Source organism: Hypanus sabinus, chromosome 27 (genome assembly GCF_030144855.1).
Source record: "Hypanus sabinus isolate sHypSab1 chromosome 27, sHypSab1.hap1, whole genome shotgun sequence".
Taxonomy (NCBI): domain Eukaryota; kingdom Metazoa; phylum Chordata; class Chondrichthyes; order Myliobatiformes; family Dasyatidae; genus Hypanus; species Hypanus sabinus.
Genome location: NC_082732.1, coordinates 22,367,383 through 22,378,738, shown reverse-complemented (window position 1 = coordinate 22,378,738; position 11,356 = coordinate 22,367,383). Strand labels below are relative to the sequence as shown.

General features: G+C 44.2%; 1 protein-coding gene across 2 annotated transcripts in view; it reads left to right on the top strand.

Annotated features, from left to right (window-relative positions):
- The first annotated feature begins 811 nt into the window (after nt 1-811).
- The window catches only part of LOC132382063 (rootletin-like), a 130,666-nt gene continuing 120,121 nt past the window's right edge, over nt 812-11,356 (top strand). The window contains exon 1 of one of the 2 annotated variants that reach the window (XM_059951907.1): nt 812-1,297. The gene's annotated coding sequence lies outside the window, so the exon portion shown is untranslated. Of the gene's footprint in view, nt 1,990-11,356 lie in introns of both variants that reach the window. The other variant, XM_059951906.1, reaches the window with a different exon arrangement.

The following is an 11,356-nucleotide window of genomic DNA, read 5'->3' as shown; positions in this document are numbered from 1 at the left end:
CCAGGGTTGCAATTTCAAGTGTCATAAATCCATTCATCAACAGAAATATTAAATCAATAAACATAAACGAGCATCGCAAACTCCAAATCTCATCCTGACTGATGTTGTGGAAGTACTGGGATAATCTGACCTTTCTCTCAACCCTATTGCAGCACCCCCTTTGTGTGCCCTCTACTGAGATCCTGAATAGAATATGCCTTTTTGTGGCAATGGCTTTGAACTGGGTGATGTACTTACAACCTGACACTTTGAGGTGAACCACAAGCTGATTTAAACCTCTCTGTAGCACAACTGACACTAATCATGCCCTGGACACTACTTCACCAATGTCAGTCAATGTGAGCTGATCCCGGCAGTGGATTACTTGTCATGCATCAGAGTCAACGATTTTGGTTTAAGATCCACTCTATGTAATCCAGATTTGTATCTTTGTAATAACTAGGAATGTTGCACTATTCATTGTAGTAAGTGTCCTAACTGTTATCCATTAATCTACATCTTTTAAAAAAAGTAATGTTTGTGCAAATTCTGTACCATCTGTGCAATTTGGCTATGCAAGGGTTTAAACTTGAACAAATAACTAGTCTGTGAAATGTTTTTAGAACATCAAAGTTGCTATTTAAATGTAAGTTTATATTTTCAATGAATTTATGTAATAATCCTTGCACGCCAGGATAATAAATGGATTCCAGTTGGGTTTCAATGAACCTGGAGTTTGCTTACATTCTTTAACTCAGAGAGCCAAGACCCTTGCAATTAAAATCAGCAAGAATGGCGGTATTAATAAATGTTGTGTTTTAAGAAGCAGATTACAGTATGATATTAAGGTAAACAATAGATTTGAGAGATGCAACGTTGGCAGGAGTACATCAGAGTGCGGTTCTAGGCTGGTGATGAAAATATTATTAGTTATAGGCTCCAGCGGAATGAGGAATGCACCTATTGCCTTGCTAATACGGTGGGGGTGGGGGGAAATACAGGCTGCTTGATTTATTCTGGTACAATACTTGTTAGCGGTAACCAGGCTGAGGATGAGCTGTTGTGTGATTTCTGTGGTGTGCAGCTGACCAGATTTTGCTTCAGATTCTAATATCCGCAATTCAGTTTCGCCTACCGCGAAGAGGAGGAGGAAGAAAAGGGCAAAATTGAAAGTTTACTTAAACGGAAACTTAGCAAGGGAAAGCCTGGGCTGCCGGAACAAGTCGCTGCAGATAGTAGGCACATTTCCTCCGACCATTTAAAGGCAGAGTTTGAACAGATTTAATGAGCTCGTTTCACGTGTTGTGTTAATTGAGAAGTAAGTTCTTACCGGTACTGTCGTGCCGCTTAATAATATAATAACTTGACCTGCCTGCATACCGTAGCAGCTCACATTCACCTCTGCATACGTTTCAGGAAAATGAAACGCTGTTACACAATATAACGTTCTTTTTAGACCATTCAACACATCAGACTAACTATGGATTAAACATGGTTTTAAAATTTTACGGTAACTTCCTGATGATATATATTTCTCGTTTTGGCAATTTAGGTACCCAACGAGGGACCGCAGCAACAGTAGAGACGTACGTTAGGGTGCATTATCAGTCTCCAGAATGGCGCCAGTGCCGAAGTACTGTCTGGGGCAACATGAGGTCAGCCCAAGTTGAGCAGGGGTCAATTTTATAGCCTTGGATCCGTGCAGGTTGAGCTCCAGCGGTATCTGTACCGATAACCCAGAAGGTTTAGACTGGATCAGGCCTTGTAAAGACCGTGCAGATTTTTATCCCGGATCACAATGCACAGCTCAAGATATGGCACGGTGCAGGGTTGGCCAGATCTTTTCTCGGGTGCGCGGCCTGCAACTTGAGCAAGGCCAGTGTTTTGCTGAAGTTGGAGCACCTCGGCGCTAAAACTGCGCGCACTTCCCCACCACGGAGAAGGAAGCGCCTGGGATTAAAGACGGCGGCTCGAAGCGGTACCACGGGGATCGTTGTCTTCGGGTGGGAGGTAGGAAATCTTACAGCTCAAACCAGAGTTAAATTGACAAAAGAGATTGCCAGCGACTAACGTGAGCCCATAGAGTCAAACCGGCCATTCTGGAAAACACTGGTCACTCAAACGCAATTCTGGCGAAATCTGCCCCCGTGATTCATGTTTTCCTTGCGACTAGAAACAAATCTGTTTTTTAGCAATCTAGCTCCTCCCCGTTCTACGTTGTGTACGGCGCTATACAAATGGTAACAACATGACCGCAGCTTTGTCTTGGAAAACGACGAATTATATTCGAGTAATTATCGCACAAATACATTTCTGAAAACAAAGCGCATGTGCGGCTTGGGGAAAATCCGGTTTAGTGACCCGAGTGTTCGCCGTTGCCCTGTAGTTTGTTTTTTAAGTTTTTGGAACCGCGGCATGTGTACTTTTGATCAGGGTTGCAGGTGACCCTGATTTAGAGAGTGGTAACTGGCCGAAAAGCCTGTTCCTACAATGTTCTGTTTACTGGGGCAACAAGCTAGCTACGTAAAGGTGGTCCATCAGTTAAGTCAAAGGAGCAGAAGCCGACCATTCGGCCCATCGAGTCTGCTCCGCCATTTTATCATGAGCTCCCACTCCCCCGCCTTCTCACCATAACCTTTGATGCCCCGGCTACTCAGATACCTATCAATCTCTGCCTTAAGTATACCCAATGACTTGACCTCCACTCCTGCCCGTGGCAACACATTCCACAGATTCGCCACCTCTGGCTAAAACAAATTTCTTTGCATCTCTGTTCTGAATGGACGCCCTTCAATCCTTAAATCATGCCCTCCCGTGCTAGAACCCCCCCCCCCCCCACCATGGGAAACGACTTTGCCACATCCACTCTGTCCATGCCTTTCACAGTTCATGCTGTGCACTAATTACAGCAGGCTCTTTATGTTTATTTCAGGGGCTTCACATCTGAAATACTAAGCATAAGAGCACGGTGCCCAGTAGGAATTACACCGTGTTTGCTTCACCTCTGCTGCCAGGCTAACTCAGCACAACATTCCCTGACCAATCTCAGTATTCCTTATCCTCCTGGGTTTGGAAAAAAACAGATCCAAAACTTCGAACTGGCTCAGGGATTGGCTTCAAGTTCCTTAAAAGTGTCAAGCTCTCTTTTATGGACTCAGCATTACCTGCACCTCCCTAATGCTCATCTGTTATTTGTAGACACCTTTTTCAAGGTTTTTGTTGGCCTTGGTTAGTTTTATTATGTTTCATAAGGTGAGCTGTCCTTATTACGTGGTAATCAGCAGGAACGCACAAGAGGCGAATCAGAGTGACGTTAGGTTATGATGATGGCTGGAGATTATTGCACTTTATTGCTGCCTACCTTCATCCTGTCATGAACACCACATACTGTAGCTCATGTTGCACGATGAGAAACTGCAGTTACATCCGACTGGTGGTCTCAAAAAAGCTGAATCTGAGGATCTCTCAGTTTATGCCACCTGCAGTAGGCTGATGTTCACTTTACTCCCCACTGCATAATCCATCTGTAGTCAATTCGAGTTTGAGCCGACGAGGCGTCTTTCTCACAATGATGCCCTTGGCATTCCTTTGGCATACAACAACTACATGCTAAATGCTTCTTTTGGCTGCTGCCGTCATTAAAAAGTGACGAGCCCTGACTAACAGCCTTTAAGATCCTACTACATTTATTTCCTCCTCTTGACGTGCAGACTGTTGCTGGGCTTCAGAATGACACCCCTTGAATTTTCACCCAAGTAGACCCCTCCCGACGTGCAAAGTCATCAACCACTGTTGACTCCAGCTCATTCTTCGCTCAGTCCTAGTCGTGCCTGTTCTCTATATGAGTTCAACTGATAGTAATCGAGACATTTGTCTTTTCCACTCCTTATAGCACAGTGGCTAATGACCAGCCAATCATTTGTTTCAACTTGTTGGCCTTAAGCCATAGCTGAGACTATGGCTATAATATCTGGCTAAGAGTGTATTTGCTGTGTTAGGATTATTCATGTAAAACTGGAAGCTGTGAGATTATCCAGGCTGAGGTCACCATGCATCTCACAGATAACATTCACTAGAGAATTCAAGCAAAGGCCATAGCTAACAATCATTCACATGCACACTATCTTGTTTTTCACTCCTAAAAACTCATTTCTTGTTTCATCATTGGCCAAGTATTACATTGACTTGTTATGATCGTGAATGTACTGCCTGTAAATATATTAAATCAAATTGTATTATGGAGAAAGAATGGTACAATAAGGCCAATTGTCTAACTCTTTCAAAGGGTTGTGCTAAGATTGATGTGCTGAATGGCTTCTGTGCTGCAGCTATCTAAAGTTGCAAGCATATGAGGAAAGCTACTCAGCTGATGTACTTTCTGGTGATAGATAAATGGAAAAGACGTACAGTGGACAAGATGCTTCATCAGAATTGGGGGGAGAAAAGATTAATTAGAGCACCCCCATTTTCTTACTCTGACTCCAATCATTTCTTTTCCAGCCCTGATGAAGGGTCTCAAACATTGACTGTGGTCTTTTTCATAGACCTGCTGAGTTCCTCCAGTGTTTTGTATGTGTTGCATCCACAGATTTTCTTTTGTTTGTGATATATAAATGGAAGTCTTTTCCTTCTCAGTGCAGTAACCCACATAGGATTAGGCTATTGAAACCTGGATCTAAAGCTAAGCACTCTCAAATTGAACAATTTCAGGAGCATTACAATTGGCCTCAACTCTGCTGTATTAGGCAAGGATGCAAATTCAGCATAAACATTTGAAGTCTGGCTTGACTTGCATACTGTTCTGGTTGCCATATTACAGAGAATATTGAATGCAGTGATATTGGAGAGGATATTTTCTTGGAATATTGCAACTATTTAAAAAATATTGGGTGAGCTGACTATTTTTTTTTGGAGCAGAGGGGAGGCAATTCAGGTGATCAAAATTATAACAGGCCTACATAGAGTAAATAGGCAGAACCCATTTCCTTTAGCAGACTGGTCAAAAACTGGAGACCGTAGCTATTCGTAGAAGGATTAGATGGAAGATGAGGAAATACTTTTTCACCCAGAGAATGATATAAGTATGGAACCCACTCTTTTTTTTAAGGAACGCTTAACTAATACTCTGCCAAGGTGTTTCAGGTGCTCATGTAAATACTTAATAATGTGATAGTGCCTCCTCCACCAGGACAAATAATAAATCTTCACATCTTGTCTAAATCTCCTTAACCCTATATCCTCTGGTTATAGACACATCTACTAAGGGGAAGAGTTACAATCTGCACTACCTGTGCTTTTCTTTTTGCATAGTGCAGCCAGATTCATCCCTTCCTCTGCACCACCTCTACAGCTTCTCTGGTCCAAGGAAAACAATCCCAGTCTATTCTGTCTTTCCTCATTGCTCAAATGTCCTAGACCTGATAACATCTTGGGGAATTTCCTCTGCACCATTCCCAATGCAATCACATCCTTCCTGTAGTCGGGCAACCAGAAATGCATACAGTTTTCCAGTCCTTAATGCATTGTATAGCTGTACCAAAATCTCACTCTTCTTGTATTTTGTCCTTGCTGATGAAAGCAAGAATTCTAAATAAAAATTCTTAACTAACTTATCTGACTCTGCTGCTAAATTCAGGGTCATGACTGTATAAATTCATCTAGAGTTAATGGCGAGACAGAGCTTGAAAAAATGAGATCTTAATATGTTTAATCCAGTTTGATGATACATCTTCTATAATCTCTGGTGTTAAACTCCGGGTCAGTGCAGAAATATTCCAACCTCGAAAACTAGGTAAAATGTTGATTGTAGGATTTAATTCAACCTTCTTTTATTAGCGAGGAGCATTCCGGAATAAGACTATTGACTTTAAGGGAGGAGCAATTTAAAACATAGAGAGTGGCAGGCAGTTGTGGAAGTTCCTATGGTGTTACAATATGGACCATGGGCCAAAGGTCTGTTTATATTAAGTGGCTCCTCCCATCATTGACTTTCACCTTTATGGGCGAGACCTGGCTGTGGCCAAGCAGAATCGACGTTTGTTATCTTTGTTAGTGATGATTGACTCAAAGTAACAGGCAAATCATAGAAATATCCCCGTCAGTCACTATTAGCTGTGGTAGCTCTGTGATTGTACTCACAAGGATTTATGTGTTCCACAGCTCCAGTGGCTTGGGTTCAGTTCTGATCTTTGGTACTCTTGATGCGTTGTCCTTGTTTCCTCTGTGACCACAACAGTTCGCTCCAATTGCTGTTTTTAATTTCTGACATCTTGAAGATGGAGTTGATAGTTCAACTCCTGCCTGAGAAGTGACTTGGATCTTCTCCAGTTTGCCAACCGGAACAACAGGTCCAGAACAGATGCCACCTTATTAGCTCTTCATTTAACCCTGGGACATCTGGACAGAAAAGTTGCCTGTATCGGGATACTCTTTATCAATTACAGCTCAGCTTTCAATGCCATCATCCCCTCAAGACTAATCAATAAGATTCAAGACCTTGACCTTAATACATCCTCGACTTCCTCACTGGCAGCTCCCAATTGGTTCAGATTGACAGCAACATCTCCTCCACAATCTCCATCAGCCCAGGTTCACCACAAGGCTGTGTGCTTAGCCCCCTGTTCAACTCACTTTACACTTATGACTGTGTGGCTAAGCACAGCTCCAATGCCATATTCAAGTTTGCTGATGACACCACTGTCATAGGCCAAATCAAAGGCAGCAACAAATCAACTTAAAGGGGCGACATTGAAAATTTGGTTGAGTGGTGCCACAACAATAACCTCTTACTCAATGTCAGCAAGACCAAGGAGCTGATTATTGACTTCAGGAGGAGGAAACTACAGGTCCATGAGCCTGTCCTCATCGGAGGATCAGAAGTGGAGAGGATCAGCAACTTTAAATTCCTCAGTGTTATCATTTCAGAGGATCTGTCTTGGGCCCAGCTCTAAGTGCAATTACGGAGAAAGCACGGCAGCACCTCTACTTTCTTAGGAGTTTGCGAAGATTCAGCATGACATCTAAAACTTTGACAAACTTCTATAGATACGTGGTGGAGAGTATATTGACTGGCTGCATCACAGCCTGGTATGGAAACACCATTGCCCAATGGAAATTCCTACAAAAATTAGTGATATGGCTCAGTCCATCGCAGATAAAGCCCTCCACACCATTGAGCACATCTACACAAAGTATTGTCATGGGAAAGCAGCATCCGTCATCAGGGATCCCCACTACCCAGATCATGCTCTCTCCTTGCTGCTGTCATCAGGAAGAAGGAATAGGAGCCTCAGAACTCTCACTACCAGGTTCAAGAACAGTTATTACCCCCCAACCCTCAGGCTCTTGAATCAAAGGTAGAGCTAATAGGACTTGATGTTTCAATCCCTATGATAAGTCGGCACTCTCAATGTTGGCAGTAGGCTTGGAGTGGTGACAAGGAGAGTAGCTACGTCATCGGGGTCATCGGGTGGGCACCCTCCTTCTTGGATGTTTCGTTGATAAGCCCATGATGTCTCCAGAGGTCTCAACGGTGCTACCTGGCGTCCCAGGTACAACCCCCCCCCCCGAGTTCCTCCTGTCTTCATTTGCAGCCCAGTTGTCTTTCCTTTTAATCCAAATCCAATTGCTGCTTTCTTATGCTGCATTTGACAAGGACTTGATTGCTTGTTGGAGGGAGACACCCCTCACCCCCATCTTCTTCAATAAACTGGTCACAGATGTAGCAACAAATCCCCTGCATCCCACTTCTGCAGGGAAAATCTCGGCCTTCCAGCTGTTCTGAGCAGCTTCAGTTGCCAGTTCAGAGTACTTGGTCTTTTTTCTCTCATAAGCTTCTTCAACACCATCTTTCCATGGTACTGTCAATTCCACAAGGTATGCCAGCTTGGCTGTTGTGGACCACAGGACTATGTCTGGCCGGAGTGTTGTAGCCGCAATGTCTGGGGAAACACAAGCTTTTTCTCCAAGTATACATCCATTTTCCAATCCCGAGCGACCTGCAGAATGCTTTAATGTTACATGGTGCCTGCTGGTACAAATCTTGTAATGTGGACATCTCCTGCCGATGTTTGTGGGAGAGCGTTTACGGTGGTTCGCCTCTGTTCCAAGATTGATGCTAGCTGTCTGAGAACTTGGTTATGCCGCCAAGCATACAGCCCCTGGCTGAGGCTCATGGTGCATTCTGTTAAATGTGCCTTAGTGATCCAGGTGCTTGATCAATAAAGTATGTCTGTCTGTCTTTTGACGAAGAGAGCAAGTGGGGTCTTCTCCCCACCACTGGTTCAGGTTTTGAGGTGTTGGTAGGAGGCCATAAGTGGATCTGATGGCAAAACTTAGCCGAGATCCCTCCATTTCCCAGATGACACACCAACTGCGTTTCCTCTTTTCCAGTTAGTCTATTGGCCCTGCTTGGCCATTGAGACGGCTCTGACGTGTCACTCTGCCTCCTCCTGTCTTCTCACCTCCTCCACTACGAGCCGTCTCTTCTGCACTGATGTTGACTTGTGCCATTGAGGAGCCTTTGGGATGAGCCTGAGACCAGCTTTCCCATGTTGGACTTGGCCAACCACATCTCTGAAATGAAGAGCAGACCTAGCACTCTGAGCGGTTTCAGAAGGGGTCCACTCCCTCCCCGTTGCCACACGGGGCGGGGGTGGGGGGCGCTGTTCGAATAACAGTATCTTCAGATTCAGTGAGGGCAATGACCAACCTTGCTTTGGTGCATTTGAATTCTTCCACAAGACTGCAATTGGTAATTCCAATTTGCCGTTCCCGTACAGTCCAACAGGGCTTTAGCATTGTGGAAGTCCAAGCCACTGTTTCACATGTGTGTTGATCACACTTTCGAGCTTTTCCACCTTGTTGATGGGGATTTCATACACTTTTAAAGGCCACGAGTCTTGGGAGTATGCCGAACTGGAAGCACCACAGCTTGAGATTTCCTGGCAGCCAGGTCTTGTTGATGTGAGCTATGTACGTGATGGTATCCTTTTCGAGTTGTTTAAACTGCTCTGTGTCCTTGAGCTTAGCATCATACCATCGGCCCAAGCTCTTCACTGGCATTGCTGAAACAGTTGGGACAGGTGTTCCATGACCTTTGACAATGGAGATGCTTCTGCACTTGTTGGGCTTGATCTTCATCCTCACCCATGTGATGTTTTGATGAAGCTTTTGCAGAAGTCTCTTGGTGCAGGGGACAGTTGTCGTCAGTATTGTTATATCGTCCATATAGGCTCGCATCGGTGGTAACCTTTGACCAGATTGTAGTCGTTTTCCTCCCGCAACCCATTTTGAGGCTCTGATAATGAGCTCCATTGCCATAGTGAAGGCCAATGGGGAGATGGTGCACCCCGCCATGATGCCTGCTTCCAGTGGTTGCCACTGTGGTGAAGTCTGATGTTGTGAGACAAACTTGCAGATCCTGGAAGTAGTGCTTTACCAGATTTGTTATTGTTGCAGGTACCTTAAAAAATTCAAAAGCAGTCCACAGCAGGGAATAAGGAACTGATCCATAGGCGTTGGCCAGGTCAAGGGACAAGACATGCAGATCCTTTCCTTCTTTCTTTGCTGTCTGGATTTGAACTTCACTCAACTTCACTTGCCCTCCAATTGAAATGTTCCCACAACCAATGGAGTCACTTTCAATGACTCTTCATCTCATGTTCTCAATATTTATTGCTTATTTATTATTTTTTTTTCTTTTTTTTGCCCATTTTGCATACTGGCTGAACGCCTAAGTTGGTGCGGTCTTTCATTGATTCTATTAGAGTTATTATTCTATTATGGATTATTGAATATGCCCACAAGGAAATGAATCTCAGGGTTGTAGATGGTGACATATATTGCTTTGATTATAAGCTTACTTTGAACTTTAGCAACTTTGAATTTCCGCTATATGCAGCTGACTGGTAGAATCCAAAGGGAAATTGATGGAAATGTGGGAAGAATATAGTGGGATCTGTGGCAAAATAGCGCACAGGTTGATGTGCAACTCAGTCGACCAAAAGGCCTGTTAATCATATGACTTGCCAGCTGCAACTCCTCAAGTCTTGAGCACAAAGCTGACTCTGCAAGTACTTGGAGATGCCTACACTTGTGAAAATGTCTTTTCCATTGCAAAGACCCCGCGACGTTTGAGCGAAGAAGTTTCCTCGATCACCAGCACTAAAACGGATTAGCTGGTCATTGTTGTAATGCTTTGGTGGGAGTTTGCAAATTTGGATGCTGCTTTCTGTACATTGCTCGTGTTGGAATTCGTGAAAGAAGCAGGATGAGAAGAAGAATCCCACATTTAGATTCAAAACTGAGTAGAGGTGGAACACTGTTTTTCTGGGTGAGATCCATGGAAGCAGCGGTGCTCCACAAGGGCCTCTGCTGCTGGTGATTATACACCAGTGATTTGAATGGAAATGTAGATGGGTGGATGAGTAAGTCTGCAGATGATGCCAGGATTGGTGAAGATATGGTTGATGCCAAGATCGGTGAAGATGTGGACAGCATGAAGAACTATCAGAGAATATAACATCAGTTGTAGATACAGGCAGAGAAGTGGTAGATGAAGTTTAACCTGGGCAAGTGTGAGGAGTTGCACTTTGGAAGGTTAAAGGAAAGGAGAAAGTACAGTATACAGTTAATGATCGGCTCCTTAATAACAGATGTATGGAGGGAACTTGGGGTCCAGGTCCCTAGTTGACTGAAAATGGCTGTGCAAGTGGATAGGTGGTGAAGAGGGGGAGAGGGTGGTGAAGAGGGGGAATGCCTTCCTTGCCTTCACTGGTCTGGGTATTGAGTATACGAGTAAAGAAGTCATGCTGCAGCTACGTAAAAGCTTAGACTGCACTTTGCAGTATTGTGTACAGCATTCTGGTCACCCCCATTATTGGATGCACGTGGAGAGAGTGTGTAGAGGCACACTCTTACACGATGATGCCCAGATTAGAGGGCATGAGCTGGGCAGACTTGTGTTGCTGTCCGTAGCGAAGGTGGAATGTGAACCTGACAGGTGTATATAAAATGATGAGAGGTGTGGACAGGATGGACAGTCAGAATCTTTCTCCCCCACCAAGCGGAAGTGTCAAACTCCAGAGGGTGTGCTTTTCAGGCTGTCGGAGAAGATTGAAGGAGATATGAAGGACGAGTTTTCAATGCGGAGAGTGGTGGTAAGTGCTTGGAGTAGGTTACCAGGATTACTGGATTCAGACAGTCTGGCGGAGTTTAAGGCTTTTAGATAGACACATGAATATGAAGGGAAATAGGCATCAAGGTCGGCGCGACATTGTGGGCTGAATGGCCTGGCCAGTATATTGTTCCATTTGTTCCATGTAAATACAAGCAGAAGTGCAATTTCCAAGCTTGCATTCTATAATCCTCAGCAGGC